Source organism: Myxocyprinus asiaticus, chromosome 19, assembly GCF_019703515.2.
Source record: "Myxocyprinus asiaticus isolate MX2 ecotype Aquarium Trade chromosome 19, UBuf_Myxa_2, whole genome shotgun sequence".
Taxonomy (NCBI): domain Eukaryota; kingdom Metazoa; phylum Chordata; class Actinopteri; order Cypriniformes; family Catostomidae; genus Myxocyprinus; species Myxocyprinus asiaticus.
The window spans coordinates 32,250,072-32,266,591 of NC_059362.1; positions in this window are offsets into that span (position 1 = coordinate 32,250,072).

The following is a 16,520-nucleotide window of genomic DNA, read 5'->3' on the forward strand; positions in this document are numbered from 1 at the left end:
CATGGCAGTTTTTTTCAGATTCAAGATAAAGACATGGCTTTTCTTGATCTTAAAATCATTCCAGTTTACTGTTTGTTTTCAAAGCAAACCTTATCATATCAGGTCCTTCAGCTTAGATGAGAAATTAGCTGTTTGTTAGTTATTAGAGATAAATATGAAAGAAGGCACTTTATTTAGACCTTGAAAATCAGGATGCAGACTTTGAATAGTCTTTCTTTTACTGGATAGCACATGCTTCAAAGACCTATCCTGTTTTCCTGTGTTGACTGTCTTCTACATATAGGTGGCACTGTTGTATCTTAAATGTGCCATATGGCTCTCTCTAAGGGCTTAATCGACAAAACTAGCTTTATTTTTCATAATATGGTAAATCGACTCCAGATTTTCAACCAAGACTTAAATTTAACATTGATTAAAAACATTTATATGATGTTTATGATGGAAAAGTTTCAAAAATGTAAAGATATATTAATGCTTTGACAACAAAGAAAATGTGGTAACACATTACACTAAGGTTATATTCGTTAACATTAGTTAACACAATAGTTAACCTGAACAAACAATGAACAATACTTTTACAGCATTTATTATGATTGACTAATGGTCATTTCTACACATAAACATTTTACATGTTGTTTACGTTAACATTTATTAGTGCAATATGAACTAACAAACAATGAACAATAATATTATGAAAATGAACAGTAACCAAGATAAATAAATAAGTCATGATACCTAATGCATTAACAAATGTTAACAACTACAACCCTATAGTAAAATGTTACCAAAAATTAATTTTTACCACTCACTACAAAGGATGTCGATCAGGAGTGTGCTTGTAAATATGTATTTACTGTATTTTAAATTGCTTTGTTTATTTTCCACTGTACAGCAATATATTTCTTTGCTGCTATTAGGGCCATCTTTATAAATCGTGAATTTACCCCATGTTCAAACTGTAGAACTGATTCATCCCCCAATATGTTAAATATTGGATGAATAAGAAGCATAACCTCAGTGACCTCTTAAATAATGTGCTGGATTCCCTTGAAATATATAAATATTTTTAAATTTTGCACAAAACAGATGTAGTTGTGTGCCCACCTCTACTTTACATCTAGGGTAGCATTCTGAATACGTCACTTATTGTGTGTAGTCTCTCAGGTGTGTAATATACCCTTTGAATAATATTAGATTGAATTAATTTATGTCTACGTTATATGAACATTTTTGGGCATCCTCACAAGCAAATTCCCAGATCTCTTGTTCAAAAACACACCCTAAATCTTTTTCCCCATCTAGATTTACAATTTTGTGTATCCTCTCCATATCAATAAGGTTGGCATATACAGGTGCATCTCAATAAATTAGAATGTCGTGGAAAAGTTCATTTATTTCAGTAATTCAACTCAAATTGTGAAACTCGTGTATTAAATAAATTCAATGCACACAGACTGAAGTAGTTTAAGTCTTTGGTTCTTTTAATTGTGATGATTTTGGCTCACATTTAACAAAAACCCACCAATTCACTATCTCAAAAAATTAGAATATGGTGACATGCCAATCAGCTAATCAACTCAAAACACCTGCAAAGGTTTCCTGAGCCTTCAAAATGGTCTCTCAGTTTGGTTCACTAGGCTACACAATCATGGGGAAGACTGTTGATCTGACAGTTGTCCAGAAGACAATCATTGACACCCTTCACAAGGAGGGTAAGCCACAAACATTCATTGCCAAAGAAGCTGGCTGTTCACAGAGTGCTGTATCCAAGCATGTTAACAGAAAGTTGAGTGGAAGGAAAAAGTGTGGAAGAAAAAGCTGCACAACCAACCGAGAGAACCGCAGCCTTATGATTGTCAATCAAAATCAATTCAAGAATTTGGGTGAACTTCACAAGGAATGGACTGAGGCTGGGGTCAAGGCATCAAGAGCCACCACACACAGACATGTCAAGGAATTTAGCTGCAGTTGTCGTATTCCTCTTGTTAAGCCACTCCTGAACCACAGACAACGTCAGAGGCGTCTTACCTGGGCTAAGGAGAAGAAGAACTGGACTGTTGCCCAGTGTTCCAAAGTCCTCTTTTCAGATGAGAGCAAGTTTTGTATTTCATTTGGAAACCAAGGTCCTAGAGTCTGGAGGAAGGGTGGAGAAGCTCATTGCCCAAGTTGCTTGAAGTCCAGTGTTAAGTTTCCACAGTCTGTGATGATTTTGGGTGCAATGTCATCTGCTGGTGTTGGTCCATTGTGTTTTTTGAAAACCAAAGTCACTGCACCCGTTTACCAACAAATTTTGGAGCACTTCATGCTTCCTTCTGCTGACCAGCTTTTTAAAGATGCTGATTTCATTTTCCAGCAGGATTTGGCACCTGCCCACACTGCCAAAAGCACCAAAAGTTGGTTAAATGACCATGGTGTTGGTGTGCTTGACTGGCCAGCAAACTCACCAGACCTGAACCCCTTAGAGAATCTATGGGGTATTGTCAAGAGGAAAATGAGAAACAAGAGACCAAAAAATGCAGATGAGCTGAAGGCCACTGTCAAAGAAACCTGGGCTTCCATACCACCTCAGCAGTGCCACAAACTGATCACCTCCATGCCACGCCGAATTGAGGCAGTAATTAAAGCAAAAGGAGCCCCTACCAAGTATTGAGTACATATACAGTAAATGAACATACTTTCCAGAAGGCCAACAATTCACTAAAAATGTTTTTTTTATTGGTCTTATGATGTATTCTAATTTTTTGAGATAGTGAATTGGTGGGTTTTTGTTAAATGTGAGCCAAAATCATCACAATTAAAAGAACCAAAGACTTAAACTACTTCAGTCTGTGTGCATTGAATTTATTTAATACACGAGTTTCACAATTTGAGTTGAATTACTGAAATAAATGAACTTTTCCACGACATTCTAATTTATTGAGATGCACCTGTATATGCGCTACAAGGCCTTTGGGCCCTTTTTTTCCTTTATTACTTTGTCTATTGGAAGAAAAGAAAGAGTGAATAAGTGACCACCTTGTTGTGTAGTAAAAAATGTAAAAAAGTATGTAGTGGGCATGAGGAACTTTGAACTCAACTGCGTGAATGTGTCTCCCTCATATAAATCACCAAAAACCTGAATGCCCTTATCAAACCAATGTTGTGTGAATCCTTCTTAGAGTACATATGGAAGAGCAGGATTACAATTAAATCCAACCACAACTTCCAGGGGAATCAACAAAAGGATTGCTGACTTCTTTTATAACATCGGTCAGGGGAATAAACAATGCCTTATCTAGAGCTTTTCAATTTGTGTCCATGAAGGTGCATGAATAGTATTTTTTTTTGCCACATCCATACTGCTCTCAACTGCACTGCCCAGAAATAAAGTACAAAATCAGGGAGATGTAGTCCTCCTTTGTTAAATGGCATATGCAGAGTTTTAAATTCAACCCTTGTTCTTCCATATTAATTTTCTAATCAAACTTTTGAGGTTGCTAAAAAACTGTTACAGTGGTACAGGGACCGGGAATGTTTTAAATAAATATAAAAATGTTGGAATTACATTAATTTCTATTCAGTTTACACTGCCAAGTAGTGGGTATAATTTAGAGAGTACGTCTCCTCTAGTCTCATAGGGATTTGTAATCCCAAATATAAGGGACACCCTATAACTGTCTCTGGTCTTTTTAAACTCAAAATCAGCTATACAATAAAGAAGGGAGGATCTAAAACATTTTGTTGAATATTAAACAGGTAAGAAACATGTTCCCCATCTGTCACTCACTCGACGTTGTGTCGATGTAGTGACACTAGGGGTCACTCTTGGGAGCCCGAGACACCTCTGGTCTTTGATAAAAGGCCAATGAAAATTGCCGAGTGGTATTTGCATACCACTCCCCCGGACATACGGGTATAAAAGGAGCTGGTATGCAACCACTCATTCAGATTTCTCTTCGGAGCCAAACGGTCGATGCTTACTGAGCTGACTGTTCATTAACCTCTGCTGGATCTGACGGCACATTTCAGAGTCTTCTCCCTCCTCTGCACTGGTGCACTGCAGAGAATGCCCCTGGGCGCTTCGGCAGAAAAAAGAGAGTATATTTTTCTAAAAGAGTATATTTCTCTAAAAGAGCGGCACACACGGAACGTCTTTTTAAAGACGCATCTTTTTAAAGATTCCTTTCCGTTTGTGTGTTATTCATGGTTGCGGTCGTTTCCTCTCAACTTCAGACGGTCACGATCGCTGTCTTTCGTGTCTGGGCACGACCCACGCAGAGACAGCGTTTGTGGATGGATCAAAGTACTCATTGCGAGAACAAGACCATGGCAACGTTGCGGTTGCGGCTCCCCGCCTCGGTCCTTCTACCTACGGGCTAGCACTGGGGGCGATTTGGGGACCCCAATGGGACCACCTCCACCGGGTATCCCCTCACGGACCTCCCATTCCCCAGCATGCTCGTCTGCCCCGATCGGCCTTCCGGAAGAGTCCACCGGCTCGTCTGACGGCGAGTTCGACCTCTTGTTTGAGCCCGCAAAGCTGATGAGCTCTCGAGCACAGCATCGGAGAGCGGGCTCATCCAGTCGGACGCAGAAGCCTCAGCTGGGCTCCCCCCCTCGGGGACGATTGCCCAGTCACATGCTGATGCGGAAATGACGGACATGCTTTCCTGGGCGGCCACAGGCGTCAGGCTAGAGTGGAACCCTCCACTCTCCCCTGAATCCTGGTTGATTGGTTTCTGGGCTCGCGGCGCTGCTCAAAGTAGCCACACCCCGCTCCAGTCCCTTTCTTCCCAGAAGTGCACAAGGAGTTGACAAAATCATGGAAGGCACCTTTTTCTGCCCAGTTCCAATCTTTCAGCTCCCCCGCCCTCACTACCCTCGATGGCGATTCTATTTGGCGATTACCCGTTGGATAAGGTGCTCGCGGTGCACCTATGCCTGCAAAGCGCCGCCACCTGGTGCGGATGCACAAAGCTCCCGTCCAAGGCCTGTAGGTTCACGGACCTCACTCTCCGGGCGACGAAGGTTATGGCGCGGTCTCTTGAAGCGGGCGATGTCCATCTTAGTGGTCCAGGAGCGCCACCTTTGGCTCAACCTGGTCAAGATGGGTGAGGCCGACAAGGCACGGTTCCTTGCTGCTCCATCTCCCAGGTTGGCCTATTCGGCGACACCGTCGAGCACTTTGTCCAGCAGTTCTCGAAGGAGAAGCATCAGACGGAGGCTATTTGGCACATCCTGCCCCGGAGCGGCTCAAGATCCCGCACCCAGCCTGCTCGTCGCCAAGGGCGTCCCCCTGCGGTGACTGCACCGGCTCCGCCGTAGCCCGCCCCTTCGGCCCGGCCCCGGCGTGGAGCCTACCGCAGGAAGCAGACGCCACCCGTCTCACGGCTGGCCGCCAAGAACCCACGGAAGGCTTCAAAGCGCCCCTGAGATGGGCGACCCAGCGATGACGAAACCCACCTTGGAGCTGGTAAACAGACCACTCCATCCTCCGATGGAGGGCCGGGAGGGGAATCTTTTGTTGCTTTTTTGTTGGCTGCGGTACCCAACAGTTCAGCAAAAGAGCGGTTTCCTCGTTCCCTGGGTCACATAACCGGTGTGCACAGCCGTCATTACGACCACCGTCCACCTTTTTATCCTTGCAGGGTTGGCGCTCCAGCGGCGGTCTCCCCGCCCCTGCGCGCCCAGCTGTGGCACAAATCCTTCCCCGATGTGACAGTCTCCACGGGTCGCGAGGACAGGCCTCTTCCTTTCCTGGTCCCAGGCTGTTCTGGGGGTGGTCACAAGGAGCCAGGTAAGTGCTTCGATGTCCCTGGACTCAGCACGGCCACAACATGGTGTGGCACCACGGGCTCCGCCCCGCCACGAGGCCCCACCTGCCGGTACGTCCGACGAGACTGTCCCTTTGGTCCCCCTCGCTTGGAGCTTGGATGCATGGCTTGCGCTTTCCAATCTGTCGTGGTGGTTGATCGCGCGGAGATCGCTACCCTCCTACGGAAGGATGCGATAGAACCTGTCCCTCCGGCCGAGATGAAGAAGGGGTTTTACAGCCCCTACTTCATTGTACCGAAAAAAGGTGGTGGGTTGCGGCCAATCTTGGACCTGCGAGGACTGAACCGGGCTTTACACAGACTCCCATTCAAGATGCTGACGCAAAAACGCATTCTGGTGAGCGTCCGGCATCAAGATTGGTTCGCGGCGGTAGACCTGAAGGACTCGACATCTCGATTCTACCTCGACACAGACCCTTCCTGTGGTTTGCATTCGAGGGTCGGGCGTATCAGTACAAGATCCTCCCTTTCGGTCTGTCCTTGTCCCCTCGCGTCTTCACAAAGGTCGCAGAGGCAGCTCTTGCCCCGTTAAGGGAGGTGGGCATTCGTATTCTCAACTATCTCGATGATTGGCTAATCCTAGCTCACTCTCGGGATATGTTGTGTGCACACAGGGACCTGGTGCTCTCGCACCTCAGCCAATTAGGGCTTCGGGTCAACTGGGAAAAGAGCAAGCTCCTCCCGGTTCAGAGAATCTCTTTTCTCTGTTTGGAGTTGGACTCAGTCTCGTTGACAGCGTGCCTCACGAACCAGCGCGCACAGTCGGTACTGACCTGTTTGAAGGCGTTCAAACAGAAAACAGCAGTTCCACTGAATCTCTTTCAGAGGCTCCTGGGGCATATGGCATCCTCAGTGGTGGCCACTCCGCTTGGGTTGATGCATATGAGACCGCTTCAGCACTGGATTCAGACTCGAGTCCCGAGATGGGCATGGCGCCGCAGGACACATCACGTGGTCATCACGCCGATCTGTCACCGCCTCTTCAGCCCTTGGACCGACCTCGCGTTTCTATGGGCAGGTGTTCCCCTGGACCGTTGCTGTTTGCAACGGGCTGCATTGGCACATCAACTGCCTTGAGTTGCTGGCAATTCTGCTCGCCCTGTGGAGGTTTCGGCCGTTGATCCAGGGCAAGCACGTGTTAGTTCGGACAGACAACACGGCAACGGTAGCATATGTCAACCGTCAATGCGGTCTGTGCTCCCGTTGTATGTCACAACTCACCCACCGTCTCCTCCTCTGGAGTCAGCAGCACCTCAAGTCGCTGCGAACCACTCACATCCCGGGCGACCTCAACACTGCACTGGACGCGCTGTCAAGGCAGGTTACCCTCAGGGGAGAGTGGAGGCTCCACCCTCAGGTGGTCCAGCTGATCTGGAGTCGATTCGGACCGGCACAGGTAGACCTGTTCGCTGCCCAAGAATCCTCCCACTGCCTGCTCTGGTACGCCCTGACCGAGGCACCTCTCGGTATAGATGCACTGGCACACAGCTGGCCCCTTGGACTGCGCAAATATGCATTTCCCCCAGTGAGCCTATTTGCACAGACCCTGTGCAAGGTCAGGGAGGACGAGGAGTAGGTCGTCCTGGTAGCACCCTACTGGCCCACTCAGACGTAGTTCTCGGACCTCACGCTCCTCGCAACAGCCCCCCCCCCCCCCGGCAAATTCCCCTGAGGAAGGACCTGCGGTGGTAGACACGATCACTCAGGCTAGGGCCCCCTCTACGAGGCACAAATTTCTTGAAATTAGAGAGGGGGACATCTATAGGGAGTGACTGTAGCAGGTAGTTGAATTTTGGAATACAGTTCATTTTAATAACATTAACATTCCCAATCATAGATAAATGTAATGAACCCACCTGCCCACATCACTCGAAAACCTTTTTATTAAAGGGTCAAAATTAACTCTAACTAAATCAGACAAATTTTCTGGGAATAAAATACCCAAATACTTAATGCCCTGTTTGGGCCACTGGAAGGCACCAGGCTGAAAAGCCATTACTGGGCAGTATGCTGTCAGAGCCAAAGCTTCAGATTTACACCAACTGACTTTGTATCCTGAGAACTTAGAAAAGGAATGAATAATTCTTTGGAGGCAAGGTATAGATCTAGTAGGGTCAGAGACAAATAATAAAATATCATCTGCGTAAATCAGAAGTTTATGCGCCATACCTCCCACCAGCACCCCTGGAAAAACATCCTCCTTTCTTATTGCGGCTGCTAATGGTTCTAGGGCAAGACAGAACAATAATGGGGAAAGAGGGCAACCCTGACGGGTGCCCCATCCAGAGTAAAATAATCTGAAATTAATCCATTTGTTTGTACTGCCGCTACAGGGTGTCTATAAAGTAACTTAATCCATCCAATAAACATACTCCCAAACCCATACATTTCCAAAATCTTAAAAAGATAATCCCATTCTACCATATCAAACACCTTTTCGACGCGTCAAGTGAGATGGCAGCGACCGGAGTCTGATCATTCGCCACTGACCACATGATATTGATGAAACGCCTAATGTTATCAGAAGAGCTGCGGCCCTGAATAAACCCCACCTGATCTATATGTATAAGAGATGTCATAACTTTACTTAATCGATTATCCAAAATTGTGACAATATTTTAATGTCTAGCTGGATCACGGATATTGGACGGTAACTCTTACACTCGCTCGGATCTTTGTCCTTTTTAAGAATCAGACTAATCCGGGCTTGTGTCATGGTTGGCAGAAGCATTCCATTATTTAATGATTCCGTATAAACTTCTAACAAAAGTGTAGCCTGTTCTGTAGCATAAGATCTAAAAATTTCAGCGGAAAAGCCATCTGGCCCTGGAGCCTTGCCTGTAGGTAGGGCCTTAATTACCTAGTCAGGCTCCTCCAAGGTTATCTCAGAATCAAGAGAATTTTTTTGCTCAGTCATCAATTTAGGGAGTTCTAGAGGTTCCACAAAGTTTCTAATATCTTCATCGGTAGACGAAGACGTGGAACTATAAAGATCAAGATAGAATTCTTTAAAAGTATTATTAATATCAATGGCTGAGGTAAATATTTCACCACCAGCAGATTTCACTGAGGGAATGATAGAAAAAGACTCTCTCTGCTTTATATATATAGCCAAAAGTTTTCCTGCTTTGTCCCCTGACTCAAAATATGACTTACCCTGAATAAAAAAAACTCCACTTTCTGCAACAAAATAGTGTTATAGCTGTATTTCAATCAGGTCATTTCTCTGAGGCCATCAGACGACATTTGACACTTCAGCTCTGCCTTGGCACTTTTAATATAGGAATATTATATAGGAATAATATAGGAAAGGATTCCAACTCCACGAGTTCTTGTGCTTTGGACTTTTTGATGAATGAGGCATACTGTATGATCTGACCCCTAAGAACCGCCTTAAGTGCCTCCCAAGCCACACCCACAGAGGATACTGAGGACCAGTTGGTCTCCATATAAACATTGATTTCAGCCTTTAACATTTTTTGGAAATCAGGATTTTGCAAAAGGAATACATTAAAGCACCAACTATATGATTTCTTTTTCTCCATATGTGGCAACACCTCTAAACTCACCAGGGCATGATCTGAGACTAAAATGTTTCCAATTGAGCTATCAACAACAGATGAATTGAGGGACTTAGATATATAAAAAAATCTATTCTAGAATCAATCTTATGGACTGATGAAAAAAATGAATAGTCCCTATCAGATGGATTCAAATGTCACCAAATATCTGCAAGACCAAGATTTTTACACATCCTGTGAAGCATCAATGTTGCTCTAGGGGGCTTACACATTTTGCTTCACTATGATCAAGGACTGAGTCCATCAAAAGATTAAAGTTTCCTCCCAATATTATATCATGAGGGGTGCCAGCGGCTTGCAACATCCCTTCAAGATCTATAAAAAAGCCCTGTTCATCAGCGTTAGGTGCGTAACTATTAGCCTAAATCAACCTTTGCCCCTGAATTCCTGCTAAAACAATAATGACTCTTCCTAATTTATCTTTAATCTGTAAAACATTTGAATTGTAGATGTTTACTTATCAATGTAATGACTCCCCTGCTCTTACTTGAGCCAGTACTAAAGAAAACATGTCCACCCCATTTTTCTGAAATTTTTCAGCTTCCTGTGAGGAAAGATGCGTATCTTGAAGAAATACTATATCATATTTCTTATGCTTAAGAAAATAACCTTCATTCTTTTTATGGGGTGCCCCAACCCATTCACATTCCACGTGGAGAGAGACAATCCACTCATATTAACATTTGACATTTTGACATATTAGAAAAAATAGATTGTGTGTCAAAAACAAGATTATAATGACCACATTCCCCATTAGTGCAACAATCAAACCCCGAACTTCGCCCCGAACCAACCAACCAACCAACCAACCAAAAAAAAAACAAAAAAAACAAAAAAAAACATGCGCACGTCAGCGCCAACCGGCGTCCATCCCTCTAAACACAAACAGTACATGTACGCCTGCGAGAGTTCCCACTACAACTTTGCCATTGGATTGCTCAAGTCTGGTGCTTCTGTGCAAATTTTGTGAGGCATAATTACATAACAGAATATACTCTTTAAAACAAACTCCAGCCAATATGCAGAATAAACACAAAGAATGTGTAGATTCATTCACAGAACTGTCTCAAAGGTGCTCCAGCCTCTAGTGGAACCAGCACACACACACACACACACACACACACACACAAAATGTCCGTTCAGTTTCCTCAGACAGACAAACGAATGTTCAGTGAGCTAGCTGTTCATGAGTGCAACAGATGACCTAATCCTCCCAAAGTGTTGCAAAAAATACTCCACAAAACAAACTCCAGCCAATAGGAGGCGTAAGCACAAAGAACGAGCAGATTCATCCACAACTGTCCCGAAGGAGTGTTATTCCACAAAACAAACTATAGCCGCTAGGCGGAACCAGCACAAAAAGAAACAAAACAGGTGCCCACCTTCCTCGGACAGGCAAGTGTGTGATCAGAGAGACAAGCTCACTTGAAGGCCACATAAGAAACACACCATGACTTCCTCAGTCCATCAACTTTATGAAGGACATCGCTTGCTGTGGGCATGCAAATACCCTGTGGCCATCCTTAGTATCCATTCTCAATTTGGCCGGGAATATCAGTGCAAAAGCGATCCTCCGTCAATGCAAAAGTTTCTTGAAGGAGTGTTATTCCACAAAACAAACTCCAGCCGCTAGGCGGAACCAACACAAAAAGAAACAAAAAGGCGCCCAGCTTCCTCAGACAGTCAAGTGTATATATCAGCAAGTCAAGTTCACTTGGGGGCCACATGAGAAACACCAAATGGCTCACTCACCCCAATGTCTCTATGAAAGACATCGCTTGCTGTTGGCGTGTAAATACGTTTACACATTCTTAGTGTCTATTCTCAGTTTGGCCGGAAACATCAGTGCAAAAGCGATCTTCTGTTGATGTAAGAGTTTCTTGCATTCAATGAATCGATTGCGTTTCTCTCTTGTCGAATTCGCAAAGTCTGGGAACAAGAACATTTTGTGATTCTTCCAAGAAAGCCTTCCTTTGCTCCTTGCCTCGCGTAACACAAGATCTTTATCAGATGATCTCAGAAATTTGGCCAGAATTGATCGGGGCCTGTCTCACTCATCGGATCTCCAAGCCTGGACTCTGTGATCTTGCTCGATTTCCAGTTTATGGCCTATTATGTTGAGCAGACTTGGGAAGAGCTCGTCTAGGAATTTCACCATATTTCTGCCTTCTTCATTCTCAGGAATTCCAACAATTTGGATGTTGTTTCGCTGATTACAATTCTCCAAATCCTCCAGTTTTTTCCAGACGCGTTCCAAATCTGCTTTGGATGCTAGCCGATTAGCAGCTAATTCCCTTTCCGATGACTCCAGATAATCGAGCTGTCTCTCGATGTTTTACAATCTTGTAACCAATTTCACCTCCATTGCCATAATCGATCGATGTATTACCACAAGATCCTCCAGGTCAGGAACAACCTTCATCAGCATTACAGACATGCTTGACAGTTGCCGTTGAATTTCTCCCACTGCACTGTCCAGACTGAGTCCCTGGTCTGTGGCCCTGTCAGAGGTATCAGCTTGAGCACGTAAGTGTCTTTTAATATCTCTAGAGCCTGAGGATTTGTAATTCTTTGCCATGTTGACTTAAAAGAACAGTTATGTAGCAGGGTGTATCGAACCTCACCGGTTTATGACATAAAATAATTAAAAACTAGCAAAGTGCGCAAGGCTCGCCATTTACACGTCCGACCCCCGCATGGCTCCACGCGACTCTAAAGTAAGACTTCTTTAAACTATCTCCATGTTTGGACATTTCTCTTCTCAGCTACCCACCAGTCTTTTGCAGTAATCTTCAAAACAGAGGTAAGAGAAGATAGTATTTCGTAGTCAGAAAGAGGTCGAATGGCTAGATACTCTTCACATCATTTCCATGAATGCAACTGGATCATCAACTTCACTGCTATTAAAATTTGGGAACTCTACTTTTACAGGTGGTTGGAATGGAATCACTGTGGTATTTCCAGAGGTAGGCAGGCTTTGCTGAACATTGTAAGTTTGGTTTTTGACTTTGTAAACTGATGGAGGAATTAGTGAGCTTTGAGGTGGATATATTGGGGTTCACATGAGAGGAATGATGGATTTAAACTTGTTGTCAATCTGGATATCTCATCGCTTTAAACTATCTACCATTGACTTGCCCAAGTCTTGAATGCTGAGTTCAAGTCTTTTTTGGATTCTTTCACATTCTCTCTCTATTCGGCAAGTACATTTTTCTTCCAATTTCCTACACTTATTCTCCACTTCTGTCTGAGAAAAACTGACACTCGCCTTCTTAGCACAGTCTTCTACTAGTGTTTCCAGTGTTGTGATTTGCTCTGCTAGCTGTTCCACAAACTCCACAACAGAAGAATATGGGTTGAGTTCTGGTCTTTCATCAAGTTCAGGTGGTGGTGGAAAAGGAATGTCATTAAAATTTTCAGCCATACCTTCAGTCTCCTCAACTCATTCATTTACCTCTTCAGAATCAATATATAGTTCGCTGAATGTGTTGATGAGTTCTTGAATGGGTTCTCTTCTGGTTACAAAAAGTTCAGTGGTAAAGTCAAGAATGGGTTCGCACTCATCCTCTGTCCTAATATGTTGGCTTTCCATATCTCAAACTGTTCAATAAACATCTGGAATGGCATGAGTAAATAATGAGAGAATTTTCATTTTTGGGTGAACTATCCCTTAAGTAAAATACTACACAACATATACAGCAATTAAAAAGGTAATGTAACAAGGTTAAAGGGAAAGGAGGAGGAGAGAACTGGCTTAACAAAATAAATAATCATTTAATGATTAACTTAAACAAAAAGACACAAACATAAACACATACAGGGCAGCTGCCCATAGTTCTCTCTCTCTCTCGAACTGCTGTCTCCAGTCGCCTTTATCCCTCACTCGCCTCATCAGGCTGATTGGGGTCCGGGCGTGCGTCATTCCGGCCCGGCCCTGCCCTTCTCCACGCTATGTTCCTCCCTGCACTGCCTCAGGCCGGGGAGCACCCGGCATGACGTATACCCCCCCCCCCCCCCCCCCCCGGCGGCAGGTCATCCCCGCCTTCTTCGACCTGGGAGGAGACAGGAGGGAAAAAACAACAACAACAAAAAAAAAACAGGTGAGGGAAAGGCCGACACGGAGCGAGAGAGACAGAGGAGAGAGAGAGAAAAAAAACCTCACTCACCGGTTCTCTGATGCGCCGTCGCGTGGTCCTCGGCCACTCCTCCACCCTCTAGTGGATGACAGCTGTGCCTCCCCAGGTGGATTGGAGGCAGTCCTCTGGCCCCTGGTTGACGAAACGCCCCGCTGCATTTTCGGTGGATGGAAGGGGTCTCCCCCGCCCTTGGCAGCGGTTCTCCCTCTCCAGGAGGTCGGCCAGGAGCCCCTCCCCGCTCGTGGTCAGCGGTCCTCTCGACCCTGCCGCGTTTTAGCAGCTGGTAGGGGTCTCCTCCACCCCTGGTCCAGGCGGTCGGCTAGGAGCCCCTCCTCCCCTCGCGGTTGGCGGCCGTTCCTCTGCTCTCAGGTGGCCGGGCTCCTCCATCCCCCGGCGGATAGCCGCGGCTGGTAGTGGACTCTACTACGGCAGATTTCAAATCACATGCTTCAAGCGGTTCCTGCGCCAGATGACCAACTACCATTGAAATGAATGAGAATGCTAATGGATAGTTTTGTTCAGTTATTACAGACCAACAAATATTTTTTTGCAGTATAAGGTGTTGCTATCTTCTCTATCATATTCTCTCAATCATATGGCTGATCACGGCCAAATATGCCCAAAGCACTGCAGACTTCACTCAAAGGAGTTAAAAGTGCCTTATCTATCGACTCTGATGAGAAAATCTCATTGATGGCAAAGTGACAGCACACTGACTGAAGAAATTACTCTAATCTACAGCTTATCTCTCTAGGACAAGAAGACCTCCAGAAATCTTACGTTGGCATGAATGACATTAAAACATTTCTGTCTGTCTCTGTGTGACTGCCATAACGAGCTCTCATCTGCCTCAGCTCTATGCTTCCAACTCTCCCTTCACCATTAGTCTTGAGTTCATGTAGAATGTTTTGAAATGAGGGGACAGCAGCAGATAAGACCAGAAGAAGTAGCTTACTGGATTTGACAGATGGAGAGTGGGATATGTCATGCCCTCCCTGTGGGTTCTGTCTAACTCCTATTTGAGTTATCAGTTTATAATGAAATAGTTTGCAATTAGTGATGTCTGATAATGCAAGCATTACAGTTAATATTGTATATACTTAGGGCTAGGGATTTGAACAACCCCTGCCCCTAAGTATAAAAATTTTGGGGCGTAAATCGTCCCACACCATTTGTGCTACAGACATGAATGATACCTCAAATTGTGCGGCTTGTTGAAGCAATCAGACTTGATTTTCACCTAGAGGATGATAAAAAATATGAAAAACTCCCATAGACTTACATAAAAGAAGGGACTACAGCTATCTAGGGAACAAAACACCATAGAGACTTGGGGTTTTGACCTAGGTGAAAAAGCAACCACAGAAAACACCTTAGGAACTGTATAGCAACACCTTGGCATTGTGACAGCTACTTCTGCACAGGCAAACACAACTCAGTATTTTCTTCAGTGTAAAAATATTGTTTTGTATTTGTTGCTTCTTCTTTATTTCTTTTGGTTAGAAACTGCAGCTTGACATAGCATCTTAAAAATGTGGCGCTCATGCCGAAAAAACAACTAGATGTTCATCCAAAAATGAAAATTCTGTCATCATTTACTTACCATCATGTTTCCTGCACTGAACACAAAAATAAATATGAGGCAGAATGTAAGCCTCAGTCACCATTCACTTTCAATGTATGGAAAAAATATTAAATGAAAGTGTATGAACATCATTTTGGATGAACTATTACTTTAAAAAGACCAACGATTACAACAGACAGATACTATAGAACTAAACAAAACTACTATTTGGGTAATGGTATGTTGGTCGGCCTTATTCAAATAGTATTAGTCATTTACCTCTGTCTAGAGATAATATTACGTTAATTAAGTGTATACAGATCTATAGAAACTAAGCAAAACTACTAATAAGAAATAGATAAGCTGCGGTAGTAATCATTCTTTTTAGTACAAGTCATTTACTTCTGGCTAAAGATCAAACTGACAAGTTTGTGACCATGGGACCCGTGCACATTTACACAGAATTTTATGTCTCAGTCACCATTTACTTTAATTAGATGGAAAAAGACACAGTAAAAGTGAATGGTGACAGAGCTTAACATCTCCTTTTGTGTTTCCTGGCAGAATTCATGTCACATGGGATTGGAACAACATGAGGGTGAATAAACGATTTGAACAGAATTATATAAACTGTAGATATATAATGATAAATTAACAGAATTGTCATTTGTGGGTGAACTATTCCTTTAAGGCAGACTGACAAAGGAACAGTAGATTCCAATCACAATGGTGTTTAACTGTTACATAAATCAAATCAACCATAAGTGAACCTTACAGATAACTGATAAAGTAATTGTAAGTCATTGTGCCCTTTTGTAGATTAATTTACATTAATGTGTTTAACCATGGTTGTAAACAAAGGTTATCGAGTTTGATCTAAATGAATAACTTTTTCTCTGTCATCAAGACAACATACTGTACCTCTCCTTGCTACTGATAATATCACTATTGAAGAATTTTAAATGTTTGTATGCTGGATAAAATTATCTTCTGAAATGTGATCTGTTTCTCACCCAAAGTGATTGCATTGCTTCATGAGTCGTATGGATTACTTTTATACTGCCTTTATGTGATAATTGGAGCACCAAAGGTCTGGCCACCTTTCACTTGCATTGTATGGACCTACAGACCTGAGATATTCTTCTTAAAATCTTCGTTTTAGTTCAGCAGAAGAAAGAAAGTCATACACATCTGGGATGGCACGAGGGTGAATAAATGATAAAAGAATTTGAATTTTTGGGTGAACTTTCCCTTTAAAACATTGACTACATATATATTGCTATTTGACATTAAATACTGCAGTACATAGAGTATGTCTACTCCATCTAACACTATTTTAAACAGCATTTTGCTGTTTAATTATTTTATAATTATCATGCATACAGCTTTTATGATCTCATTTTAATTCAGACTACATATAGGCTGT